The 12,699-nt window shown below is 39.5% G+C and overlaps 1 long non-coding RNA gene across 1 annotated transcript in view; it reads left to right on the forward strand.

The window, feature by feature from the left end:
• LOC309538872 overlaps positions 1-11,287 on the forward strand; it is a 16,066-nt gene extending 4,779 nt beyond the window's left edge. The window contains exon 3 of the long non-coding RNA XR_014222427.1: positions 11,092-11,287. This is a non-coding gene — a long non-coding RNA (uncharacterized lncRNA). The remainder of the gene's footprint in view (positions 1-11,091) is intronic.
• Positions 11,288-12,699: the final 1,412 nt, after the last annotated feature.

Here is a 12,699-nt window from a genome sequence, read left to right on the forward strand (position 1 = left end):
CAGAACAGGTCAACCAAGCAGTCAGTTCCCAAGACTAATGTATGAATTCATTAAACCTGGGCCTGTACTCACCTCTCACTGAACTGGCAAACCTGTGTCAGGGCAGTATCACTACAGAATGCAAATACTGCTCTCCAACAAAAAGATTTCCTTGCACCCAGAAAGCTAGCATGTTGGAGACAGGACTGGGCTCATTTCAAAAACTGCTGTTGTTATCTTGTTCCATGCTGCCACAGTTGATTCAAGGACTGCCTGTTCTCATTGAGGGATGCTGTGTTAGAAAATAGAGTCATTCTGGCTAAGCAAAGAGGAACAATTAGTGAAGCGTAAAAAGCTAAACAGCATCTTAAAAAGCAGAGACATCACCTTGCCAACAAAGGTCCGTATGGTTAAAGCTATGGTTTTCTCAGTAGTAATGCATGGAAGCAAGAGCTGGACCATAAAGAAGGCTGATCGCCGAAGAATGGATGCTTTTGAATTATGGTGCTGGAGGAGACTCTTGAGAAGATCTGCAAGAAGATCAAACCTATCCATTATGAAGGAAATCAGCCCTGAGTGCTCACTGGAAGGACAGATCCTGAAGCTGAGACTCCAATACTTTGGCCACCTCATGAGAAAAGAAGACTCCCTGGAAAAGACCCTGATGTTGGGAAAGATGGAGGGCACAAGGAGAAGGGGACGACAGAGGACGAGATGGTTGGACAGTGTTCTCGAAGCTACCAGCATGAGTTTGACAAAACTGCGGGAGGCAGTGGAAGACAGGAGTGCCTGGCGTGCTCTGGTCCATGGGGTCACGAAGAGTTGGACACGACTAAACGACAACAACAAAAAGCTAAGTGCCCTGGGCTAATCCATCTCTGAGCACCTTGTTTGAGACAGCAATAGGGAACTCTCTTCACCACAAAGTAACAGATGGAGTTTGTGGTTAGGTGAGGTGTCAAAAGTCAAAGCTTCAAAGGCAAGGGTCAGCAGGAAAAAAATAGTCCAGCTAACCGCAAATAGAAGACGGCAGGATATCAGGAAGGGCTTAGAGGCAACAGGAAAGGGTGGTTGAAACCCCCTCCCACAAATGCCTAGTTAAGGTTGCTTATCAAAGGTCATGATTAGCCTTGGCAACTGTGCAAAGGTGCAATAAGCTGGGAGGAAACAAGGCATCAAGCTGTTTATGTGAAATTATAAAGGCTTACGTGTAACCTGTAGGGATGTGGGTGGCACTGTGGGTTAAACCACAGAGCCTAGGACTTGCTGATCAGAAGGTTGGCGGTTCGAATCCCTGTGACGGGGTGAGCTCCTGTGGCTCGGTCCCTGCTCCTGCCACCTAGCAGTTCGAAAGCACGTCAAAGTGCAAGTAGATAAATAGGTACCGCTCCAGTGGAAAGGTAAACAGCGTTTCCATGTGCTGCTCTGGTTCGCCAGAAGCAGCTTAGTCATGCTGGCCACATGACCCGGAAGCTGTATGCCGGCTCCCTCGGCCAATAAAGCGAGATGAGTGCCGCAACCCCAGAGTCGGTCACAACTGGACCTAATGGTCAGGGGTCCCTTTACCTTTATGTGCAACTTGTACAGGCAATCCTCATTTTGTGAGGGGGTTCCACTCACATCGGCAAAGCGCATGCATGCCCATTCTGCCCTGTTCCGCCTCCACTCAACCCCTCTCTGCCCTTGCCCTGCCTCTGCCCTGCCCCTATTCATGATGCCTTTCTAACATTTGGGGGCCACTTCTGAGTTCGGCGCCGTGCCTAAATCGGTTGTTGCCTGTAATGGGGTCTCTTGTCTGCACCGCAAGGTGGATGAGGCACCATTCTTGTACAAGAAAAGAATCCTTTTTTGGTTTGCTACCTGTCACCTGGTCATTGGTTTTTTGCTAGACATCTAAGCTCAAACTGGCAAAGTTCCACAACACTTCTAAGGTTAGAACTGGGTCTTTTCCATAGTGCCCTCCCCAGTTCTGTGCACCTTGCCCTACCCCCTCTTTTTTAAAAAAATGAAATTAAATTTTACATAAGAATTCTAAATTCAGACAGGTCAGAATTATTATTATTATTATTATTATTATTATTATTATTATTATTATTATTATTATTTTATTATTTTATTATTTTATTATTTTATTATTATTATTATTATTATTATTATTATTATTATTATTATTTTCTTTATTTACAACATAGTCCACAACAATTTATACATGCAAACAAACCCACCACCAATTTTATTTTATTTTAAAATTCAGACAGATTATTCACCTCTTCATTTAGGATTCTCTGAATCCCTTGATTTCCCTTCACCCTTTCATGGTAACCATTATCAATCTTTTTTCCAATCTGCTGATCTTATTTTCTCTAATTTGTTAAAAGAATAATAATTCATTTTTCATACATTACAAACATTACTCAAATCCTGCCAAAGTTTTTAGTTCTTTACAGTGTTCTCTTAAGTACATTGTAATTCCCCCCCATTCCTTCTTAAAATCCTTCTCTTCCTGGTTTCTGATTTTCCCAGTCAGTTTTGCCATTTCGGCATGGTCCATCATTTTCATCAGCCATTCCTCTCTGGTTGGAACGTAGTCTTTCCAGTGGTATCCCCACTGCTGTTATTGCGTACATGAATAGTCGTTTCTGCTCCCTCTGAATCTCTGTACCTAAAATGCCTAACAAAAAAAGACTCTGTTTCCCCCCCGCAAATGCTATTTTAAACCTTTTTTCCAACTCATTGTAAATCCTTTCCCAGCATGCTTTAGTTATCTTGCATGTCCACCACATATGGTAGAATGTGCCTTCTTTCTCCTTACATTTCCTGCAAACATTGGAAGCAGTTCTATACATTTTTGCTAGTTTTACAGGTGTTAAATACCACCGGCACATCATTTTCATCTAGTTGTTCTTCAACGTACAGCATGCTGTAAAGTCCATAATTTTCCCCATGATGAAAATTGAATATTGTGCCCAATGTCTTATGTCCAGTTTATCATTACTGATTTGATTTCTTCGTCCTTAGTATGCCACTCTAGAAACAATTTATACATTTTAGATAGTAACTTCACATTATTTTCCAATAATCCCTTTTCAAACCATGAAATTTCTATACTAAATCCATTTTTTCTTATCTGTTTTAAATACACCATTTACCTTGCACCTCTCTTTATGTGTTCTAGCGACCAGGAGTTTTATCCAGGCCTTTAAAATTCCAAATATTATGGTTTTATTTTGAAGCTGCTTTAAAGTAAATTTGGTTTTATGTTCCCACAGAAAAGCTTTTGCATGTTCTCATTTTATTATTAATTTTTAAAATGTTTATTTTTTATTGTTAAAATTATAAAAGCCATCTTGAAATAATGTTATGGATAAGGTGGGATACAAATATGTTAAGTATCACTAAAGTACTTTATATCCTTTTCTAATTGTTGTTTTTTATTTTAAAATGGAGGGTGTTGTAGGTTGTATGGGGTTGTAGAACTTGGCTGTGCTTAGATCCAAAATCTGGGCACCAGTTGGTACCTATTAAATAATGGATATTATTCCACCCATTACGCTTTATTCATAGAGAAAAAATCCAAACGATTTTACAGGAAATAATTTTTAGGCTAGTCATACTGCCAACTATGAACAACAGTCCAATTTACTCGGCTCCTTCTTTTCTGCTTATAAGAAACAGTAAAAATGTTCATTGTGCACATTCAAATTAGTTTTTAGCTTTGCCAAATCCAAATTATAATGTAAATGATTGACCTATTCAAATATTCATAGTTGTCTATTTGCACATCATTATCATTAGTTGCTGTCTTCCCTGATTAAATCTTAGCCTGAGCTTTGTACGTGAATATGAATCCGTTTCATGTGTATTGTATCAGTTTCTTTCGCTCCAGATGATGTCTTCGTTAGACTGGATGCAAAGCCGTGTCCTTATTCAAAATGGTAGCCTATCTCGTGACTGTGGTTTCATTGCATCTGCAAAATTCAAAGTAGGAGAAGGATTAGGAACTATGAATCAGGAATAAGCCACAAGCTTACGGTGCATAAGCTCTATGCTGCCTTTTTTTTTTTGTCTACTGATTTGCAGGGGTTAAATAAAACAGCTTCTCCAAGGTAGTATTGTTTAAGGGGAGGCTGGGGGCCATAACTCTGCTGGCAGATAATTGGATACAATTGGATACAACTCTGTGTCTAAGATGGTGCCTATAGTATATAGTGATATAGTATCACTATAATCTAATTAATTCAATTGCACACAATTGCACTGCATAATTCTATATATATAGATAAAGGTAGGAATTGCTGAAGAGAGAGGTTTGGAAGAGTCTTACTCTTTTGTAGCAGAGTTGGCACAATGGCAATCACTCTGAACGCATTAAAACTTGGTTAGATTTAAATATTCCCTCATCCACCTTTATACAAATGTTCCCAACAAAAATACCTAGGCTAGAATAAATCAAAGTCACTTTGCTTTGCAAATCAGCGAAGATTTTACTCACCGCTAACACACACAATATGGCTTTTCTTCACTGCCATATATTTAGCATATTTGTTACCCATAGTCTTGGAACAGAGAACCTCAGTCTCAAGGACCTAATGTAGTTTCTCTGTCTCACTCCTCAGACTCTTCCCCAACCCGGATCCCACACTGACCTTGCTCTGCACCTTCGTTGATGGCTCTTGCGTGGCTGGGATGTGTTTTTGAACTGTGATCATGTCTCTTGCTTGCTTGGATGTTATTTGTTGGCATCTGTCTGTCTTGAGAGACAATGGAGTGTGCATCCAGGGCTGAAGTCAGACCAGCAGTGACCTAGATGGAGAGAGCTGCGTTCAAGTGGGCAGTAGGGTGCAGTGAGTGAAGCTAGGATGCAGCCTACTGTACAAGGGTGAGAGTCCCATCTACAGCATTGCACATGTTCACACCTAACAGCTCTAGAGATCGGCAAATCTCACAACTGGGTTTCCCTCTGTTTCAATTTCTTTTAATATTTATGTTCTCTACTGTTTCTGATGGTCTTCCTGACAGCCTGCATTTCAGTGCAAATTTCTCTTAACATACACCATTGTTTATGCAATTCCCCCAACATAGACATTCTGCAATGCAGTTTGCCCTAATGCAATGCATTTCTTTACGGTACTTTCACTAATATATACATTTATTAATAATTTTATTTACATCCTATGCCCTTTTAAAATGTGTGTGTGTGTGTTTGGGGGGCTATTGGGTTGTTGTTTTTATTTTTATTAGGTATTTTGTGGTTTTATGTCTTGATTTTATTCTATGAACCACCCTGTGACCCCTGTGTTTAGGGTGGTATAATAATAATAATAATAATGATAATAATAATAATAATAATAATAATAATAATAATAATAATAATAATAATTTGTGCACACACTCTATCCAACTCTATGCATATTTGTACACATTCTTGGCTGGAGAAATACATTGCAAAATTCAGAGCAGTGTCTGATGATAGATTGGGCAACAGATGTTGGACATAATATAATGTTTGAAGACTGGGAAAGGTTGTGGAGGAAAGGGGTCAAGTTCACTGCATGTACGGTGTTAAAGGAAAATGTTATGAAAATGATGTATAGATGGTACTTAACCCCTGTCAAATTAGCAAAGATCTACAGTGGTGCCTCGCAAGATGAAAAGAATCCGTTCTGTGATTCTCTTCATCTAGCGGTTTTTTCGTCTTGCGAAGCAAGCCCATTGACGGATTAGCGGATTAGCGGCTTTTAGCGGCTTTTAGCGGCTTTTAGCGGCTTATCTGCTGATCGGATCAGCTGATAAGCGGCTTAGCGGCTTAGAAAAAGGGGGGGAGGAAAAAAACCCAGCAGGAACTCACAAGACATTGTCATCTTGCGAAGCAAGCCCATAGGAAATTCGTTTTGCAAAGCACCTCCAAAACGGAAAACTCTTTCGTCTAGCGAGTTTTCCGTCTTGCGAGGCATTCGTCTTGCGGGGCACCACTGTACCACAAGAGTGATAACCTATGTTGGAAATGTAAAGAAAAAGAAGGTACGTTTTACCATATGTGGTGGACGTGTCCCAAGGTGAAAGACTTCTGGGAAAAGATTTATAATGAATTGAAAAAAATGTTAAAATATACATTTATTAAGAAACCAGAAGCCTTTCTACTTGGAATAATAGGTTAGGAAGTGCCCAAGAAAGATGTTAGATTGTTTTTGTATGCCACAACTGCAGCTAGAATTTTGTTGGCCAAAAATTGGAAACTACAAGAAGTACCAACTGTGGAAGAATGGCAGATGAAGATGATGGACTTTTGAGAGCTAGCCAATCTGACCGGAAGAGTCTGCAACCAGAAGGAGGAGGAGTACCAAGAGGAATGGAAGAAATTCAAAGATTACTTAGTTAAATATGTCAAGATAACTTAAATAGCATTACTTGCGAGTATCAGATAGGACTAGGATTTAAATATGTGATGTTGTAGAATACGATGTTAAAAGTTAAAATGAAAAGAAAGAAAGATGCAAAGTAAATTTTATGTGAAAATAGTTTTGGAAAACTGCTACAATGATTTATATGGAAACTCAGCTGGGGGAATTTGAGGAAGTCACTCAATAATGTTAACAAAAGTGGAATTATTATAAGTAAGGATAAATGTCTGTCTGTCTGTCTGTCTGTCTGTTTGTTTTTTTGATGTTTTTTGTTTGTTATAAATTTAGAAAACCAATAATTTTTTTTGAAAAATAATAATTCAGAGCAGTGTGAATTTTGAAAGGAAACCATTTTTTGTTTTGCATATTGTTCTGGAAAGTGTGGAGCAAGTACCTGACAGATTTGCGCTTAAGAGTCTAACCATCTTAAAGATACAGTAGCATATATCAGCATGGGGTGGGTGCACAAAGGGGCTGTAGAACAGAAGAGAGGGGGAGGCATGGAAATGCGGGTGGTGGTCTTTGTGCAAGGGCCAGTTTAAAAAAGGTGGAAGGGGGAGGCAAGGTGAAGATGACAATGGTGTTTGTGAACATAGGAGCTGCACAATAGGAGAGAGGGCAAGGCATGCAAAATGGAGTGATCTGTGTGCAAGGGAGAGTTGAGAAAAGTAAGGAGGTGGATGGAGCAGAAAAGGGGTGCAAAGGAATGTATGCGACCACTGCTGTTTGGATGTTATTAGCCCAGAGATGGAAAGAAGGCAAAGTCCCTACCAGAGAAGAGTAGCCGATTAAGTTGATGGACTGTGCCGAATTGGAAAAAATGACCGGAAGAATCAGAAACCAGGAAGACCAACATTTTAATAAGGAATGGGGAAAATATGTAATTTACCTTAAAAACCATTGTAAACAATTGTAAACAATTACGTTAGTAGGAATAACACTTGTATCCCAAGGTTGAATTTTGGGTATACTGGAGGTTTAAAAGATTCAAATTTATTTATTTTTACAATAATTTTTATTCATCTTCAATTACAATAATCCAATGGTAGCCTCATTACAACAATGCCAAATTACAATACAATTACTAATCTCAGTCAGTCAGATGCCAAATTAGATTTGCATATTTTTTGATTTGCATATTTTTCTTGTGTGGTGATGATGATGATTGTGTTGAATGTAATATTGTAAAATTTAATAAAATCTATTAAAAAAAGAAAAAACGTTGGTTAATATGGGCGAATGGCAAGGGGGGTTGTGAGTGGAGCAAGCAGATGTGTGGCCCCTAGTCAACATACAGTATGCTTTTCCCTGGGTTTATGTGATGCTTATTTATCTGGGTTTCAGAAAAGAGCCATAGAACTGGAAATCAACTTTGCTTCTGCTAAAAGGCTGTACCGCAATTCAGCCATATCTGCCGCAGATCTCTGGCCGCAACATAATCCGTATTTGCCTGTTGATCCTTCAGAATAAGATAATAAGAATGGGAAGCCACTGAGACAGATCAGAGACTGTATGATTAATAGGAAACAAAACCTAGGAGCTTCTTTCATTTACAGTCCTGGAAACACATCCTTGTTTTAAACAAGCAAGCCCACGGTCTAATTGGATTGATGACTTCTGGCATTTGCATATATGTGTGTGGATGTACATGCTGTAGGAGCTGTCGTAGTTTTGCTAATTGCAGACAGAAAAAGGAGAGCCCTAAGTTAGGAAGAGGAGGGAAGACCAATTAGTCCTCCAAAATTATTGGCTTCAAAGGAATTAAGAGAAGAAAGCCATTCCACAGCAATCTAATAGGCTTGCCTAGTTTTTGCTTTGGCTCTTATATTCCAAGTTACCCCTACACATTAAAGTATTTATCACGGCACTAGAATGCTGCATTAGGAAGGATGAAGAATATCATAACACGAAATCCCTTGTTCAGAGCTAAATTAAGTTTAAAAACGGGAATGAGGAGCTTGCTTTCCTTCATCAAACCTGAAGGCAAAGATCTCTTCAGCAACAGAATCTAAAGCTGTAAGTTTAGTCCTGAGAAACAAGGTATCTGAAACATGATCCAATGTTATATAAGATCATATTGTACTAACTGCACCATATTAGCAGAACTTGAGTGATACGTGTAAACACAACAAATACCGTTTGTGGAGTAGACGGGAACAATATTAAAGAATATAAAACTGCGGGAAAAACAATGACAGTATAAACAGTACAATGAGAATGATTGGAAGACTTGTTTTGGCAAAAGTCTTTTTTATTTAAGTGTTTATTTAAGTATTAATTCGGAAGATTAAGTTTTTTTATGCACGTAAATCTGCTTTTTCTTCTTTCTTTTTTCTGTATTTTCTTCTTTTCTTTTTTCTTAATTCTTTTTTCTTTAATTTTCTTTTTGTAGAATGAGATTGTAAATTCTTTGTATATGTGTGTAATTTAAAATAATAAAGACTATTTTTTTAAAAAAAGAAAGAAACATGATCCAATGAGGTAGAGAGGGTGAATTCCTTTTCAGATTTTCCTGTTCTTGCTGGGGTTATACTCCCTCTGAAGGAGCAGGTGCGTAGCTTGGGGTTTCTTCTGCTTCCATTGTCATCACCTGAAGCTCAGGTGGCCACAACGGTGCAGAGTGTTCATCAGGACTTACTTTTTGTGTCACGTTTCTTAGCACAGGTCTGGGCTTCCAAACTCTGTGTCTGAGCAGTTCTTTTTCCTCGTCCTGGTGCTTTCCCCGGGAAAACTCGCAAACGGCAACTAGAGCTTCAAAATGCGGGTGCGCACCTGGAAAGTGCAGAACAAAAGGTAGTCTGAATGAGCCCTGAAGTAAGGGATCAATGGGACCAGCGTCTGAGGAAACTCAGAAAATATGGGACCCAGCAGTCCTTCCCAAAGAGTAGAAAGCACCAAAACTATGACTACATTTTGCCAACACCGCTACAAATTAACAAAATTAACACTTAAATTTCATTGCTAAGCCATCTTTAAAATACTGTGCAATTCAATAAAACAACTAACGTAATTTCTATTTACTTATTCTATCACCTCTTTAGTTCCTGCTCAGCCACTTGATTCTGTTGATTGTTTACAATGATCATTAGCCTGTATCTATAAATGTGCAGCACTTTGAACATCTCTTAGGAAGCAGGGACTCCTTATTCTTTGCCATTATACATTTTTTAAAGTGCAATATAAATGCTAAGTACTACTGGTGGAATGAACTGAGGCCTTGGGTTTAACTTGCCTTCTTGGCATTCTCTTTATAACATCATGATAAGCAGTAGGTAAGGAGAGAGATCTTTAGAATCTGTCTGGATTTGGTTGATGTAAAAAATATCTTTGTCAGGCTCTGCTCTTCAGTGACCCTGCATAGTATTGCAAATCAGAGCTGTGGAACATGAACAGATTTGTTGGAATGAGTTTCTTTAACAAAGGCACATGGTTACATAAATGGCAAAATAAGCCCTGCAGGAACGCATAACGAATCTTTAGTTTTCTTTCCTGTGGATGTTTGCTAACGTTCTTGGAAGCAGCCACAGATGCAAAAGCATTTGGAAAAGAGAAAATGAAAGGACAAGAAGGAGCTTTCATAAAGGAAATGTTTGAGACAGATGCTTAAAATTTCCAGGGGAAGGAGAGACTTTGTAGGCATCATATTCAGGTTGGTAGCTGTTGTTCTCTTTGACATCATGTGGTAGTTGTTGTTCTCTTTGACATCTGGTGGGAGGGCGTTCCACAGGGAGGGTGCCACTACCAAGAAGGCCCTCTGCCTGGTTCCCTGTAACTTGGCTTCTCGCAGTGAGGGAACTGCCAGAAGGCCCTCGGTGCTGGACCTCAGTGTCCTGGTAGAATGATGGGGGTGGAGACGCTCCTTCAGATATACTGGACCGAGGCTGTTTAGGGCTTTAAAGGTCAGCACCAACACTTTGAATTGTGCTCGGAAACATACTGGGAGCCAATGTAGGTCTTTCAGGACTGGTGTTATGTGGTCTCGGCGGCCACTCCCAGTCACCAGTCTGGCTGCCGCATTCTGGATTAGTAGTAGTTTCCAGGTCACCTTCAAAGGTAGCCCCACATAGAGCGCATTGCAGTAGTCCAAGTGGGAGATAACCAGAGCATGCACCACTCTGGCGAGACAGTCAATGGGCAGATAGGGTCTTTGCTCCAGCTGGCTGCTGGAAAACTTAAAACAGCAAATCAGTTCCTCCCTTTCTGTATTTTACACTTGAGAACTTTGTTATCTACGTCCTGAAAGTCACACCTTTGAAAGCCTTATTTATAATTTCTGTTACTTTGACCCATCCTCATTGTGAGATACACATAATTGTAAATGAAGCAAGACCACCTCCATCTTAGTTATAACTGAAGCAAGATTAATGTCATCTTCTATGGAATGTTGGGATTAAGTTCACTGCATGTAGGGCTTTGAAAGAAAATATAATGAAAATGATGTACAGATGGTACTTAACCCCAACTAAATGAGCTAAAATGTATAGAATGAAAAATAGAAAATGTTGGAAATGTAATAAAAAAGAAGGAGATTTTTACTATATGTGGTGGACCTGTGATAAAGTTAAAGCATTTTGGGAGAATATATATCATGAGTTAAAGAAAATGTTACAATATACTTTCCCTAAGAAACCCGAAGCATTCATGTTGGGAATGGTAGGAGATGAAATACATAGATCTGATCAGAAACTATTTATGTATGCCATTACGACAGAAGGACTTTAATTGCCCCAAAATGGAAACAACGAGAAATACCAACAATACAACATTGGCAGACGAAGATGATGGACTCTGTGGAACTGGCAAAGCTGATGGGGAAAATCCGACACCAGAGTGTGACCAAGTGTTCCAGAGAGATTGGAGTAAATTTATTTATTATGTAGAAAATCAGTGTATACAATTAAAAACACTAGCAGGATTGAGATAAAGCTCGCAATGTTTACAAGAAGAATTTTTCTACCTGTATTTTAAAAATTTGAATAATTTAGAAAAATGTAGAATTGTGATGATATAGATGTGTGGATTTAAGATAAGTCTTGGAAAACCATAAGATGGGTGGAGGGAAGTGGATAGCTCAGCAGAGCTAATAAATATGTTATAAGATAAATATGTTATTATTGTTAAACATTTGGAAATCTCTCTCTCTCTCTCTCCATCTCTCTCTCTCTCTCTCTGTGCCATCTTGTTGCAGGCTGATGTCATAATCGTACATTCTCATCATGCTGAAATGCAAGCTTCAGAAAGGGGAAAGGGAAAGTGGAAACACAAAAGGGAAACTTTAGAACGAGGATATAAAAAGGATGGGGGGGGGAGAGATGAAATAGACAATGCCACCATTTCCTCCTTGATGTAAAAATTGTATCAGAACATTCAAGGAATGTGAAAGCTGGTGGATGAGCAGAATTCAATATGCACATCAGTTGATGCCGTGCAGACTGGGTCAGTTGGTATTAGGATTTGCAAATACCAAATTCCTAAAGTGCCTCTAACTTTCAACGCGCTTGGCACTCTTAGGATACCTGCTGACCCCCTCCTCAAATTTCTTTGACTATCAGAGCTTTGGCTGGTTGTGACAATGAGCTGGGCGTTTTTAGCTACAGCTCCACATTCTCACCACGAGGGAGGAAGGCATCTTTAAAGTTATTTAAGCTCACTTTGCTTCAACAATTTCACTTTCAAAACTAGCATTCTAATGCGCACCTTCAGCTAAACGTCCCATTTGCCCTGCTCCTTACTCTACAGTGCTGCATGAAGGCTCCGAACAGCTTCCTCTTTCAAAAGGGATTTCTGTTGGCTGGATGAGCTTTTATCATCTTTAAGGGCAATTTCTTGCACAGTATCTACCTGTCACCAGCGGTGTATGTTTAATGCTTACTGTTCCAAAATTGCTTTTGATTTCTACAGGTTTTTTTAAATGGTTTTGAACAACCTGAGGGAACCAACCTTTGGATCCAGAACCAAACGAAAAATAATTTTAAAACTTATGTATTCACAATATCTATACAGTCATACCTCGGGTTACAGACGCTTTGGGTTGCACGATTTCGGGTTGCGCACAGCGCTGGACCCAGAAGTACCAGAATGGGTTACTTCTGGGTTCCGGTGCTTGCGCATGTGCAGAAGTACTAAATCGCAGTTTGTGCATGCGCAGAAGCACCGAATCACAGCCCACGCGTGTGCAGACACGGCGCTGTGGATTGCGAACGCTACAGGTTGTGAACGTGCTTCCCACACGGATCACGTTCACAACCTGAGCGTCCACTGTATAAGGACAAGAATTCCCCCACTTTCTGCTATCAAGGTTGTGTCATCTGCATCTCTG

The sequence above is a fragment of the Podarcis vaucheri genome (assembly GCF_965113315.1).
Source record: "Podarcis vaucheri genome assembly, chromosome: 8".
Classification (NCBI taxonomy): domain Eukaryota; kingdom Metazoa; phylum Chordata; class Lepidosauria; order Squamata; family Lacertidae; genus Podarcis; species Podarcis vaucheri.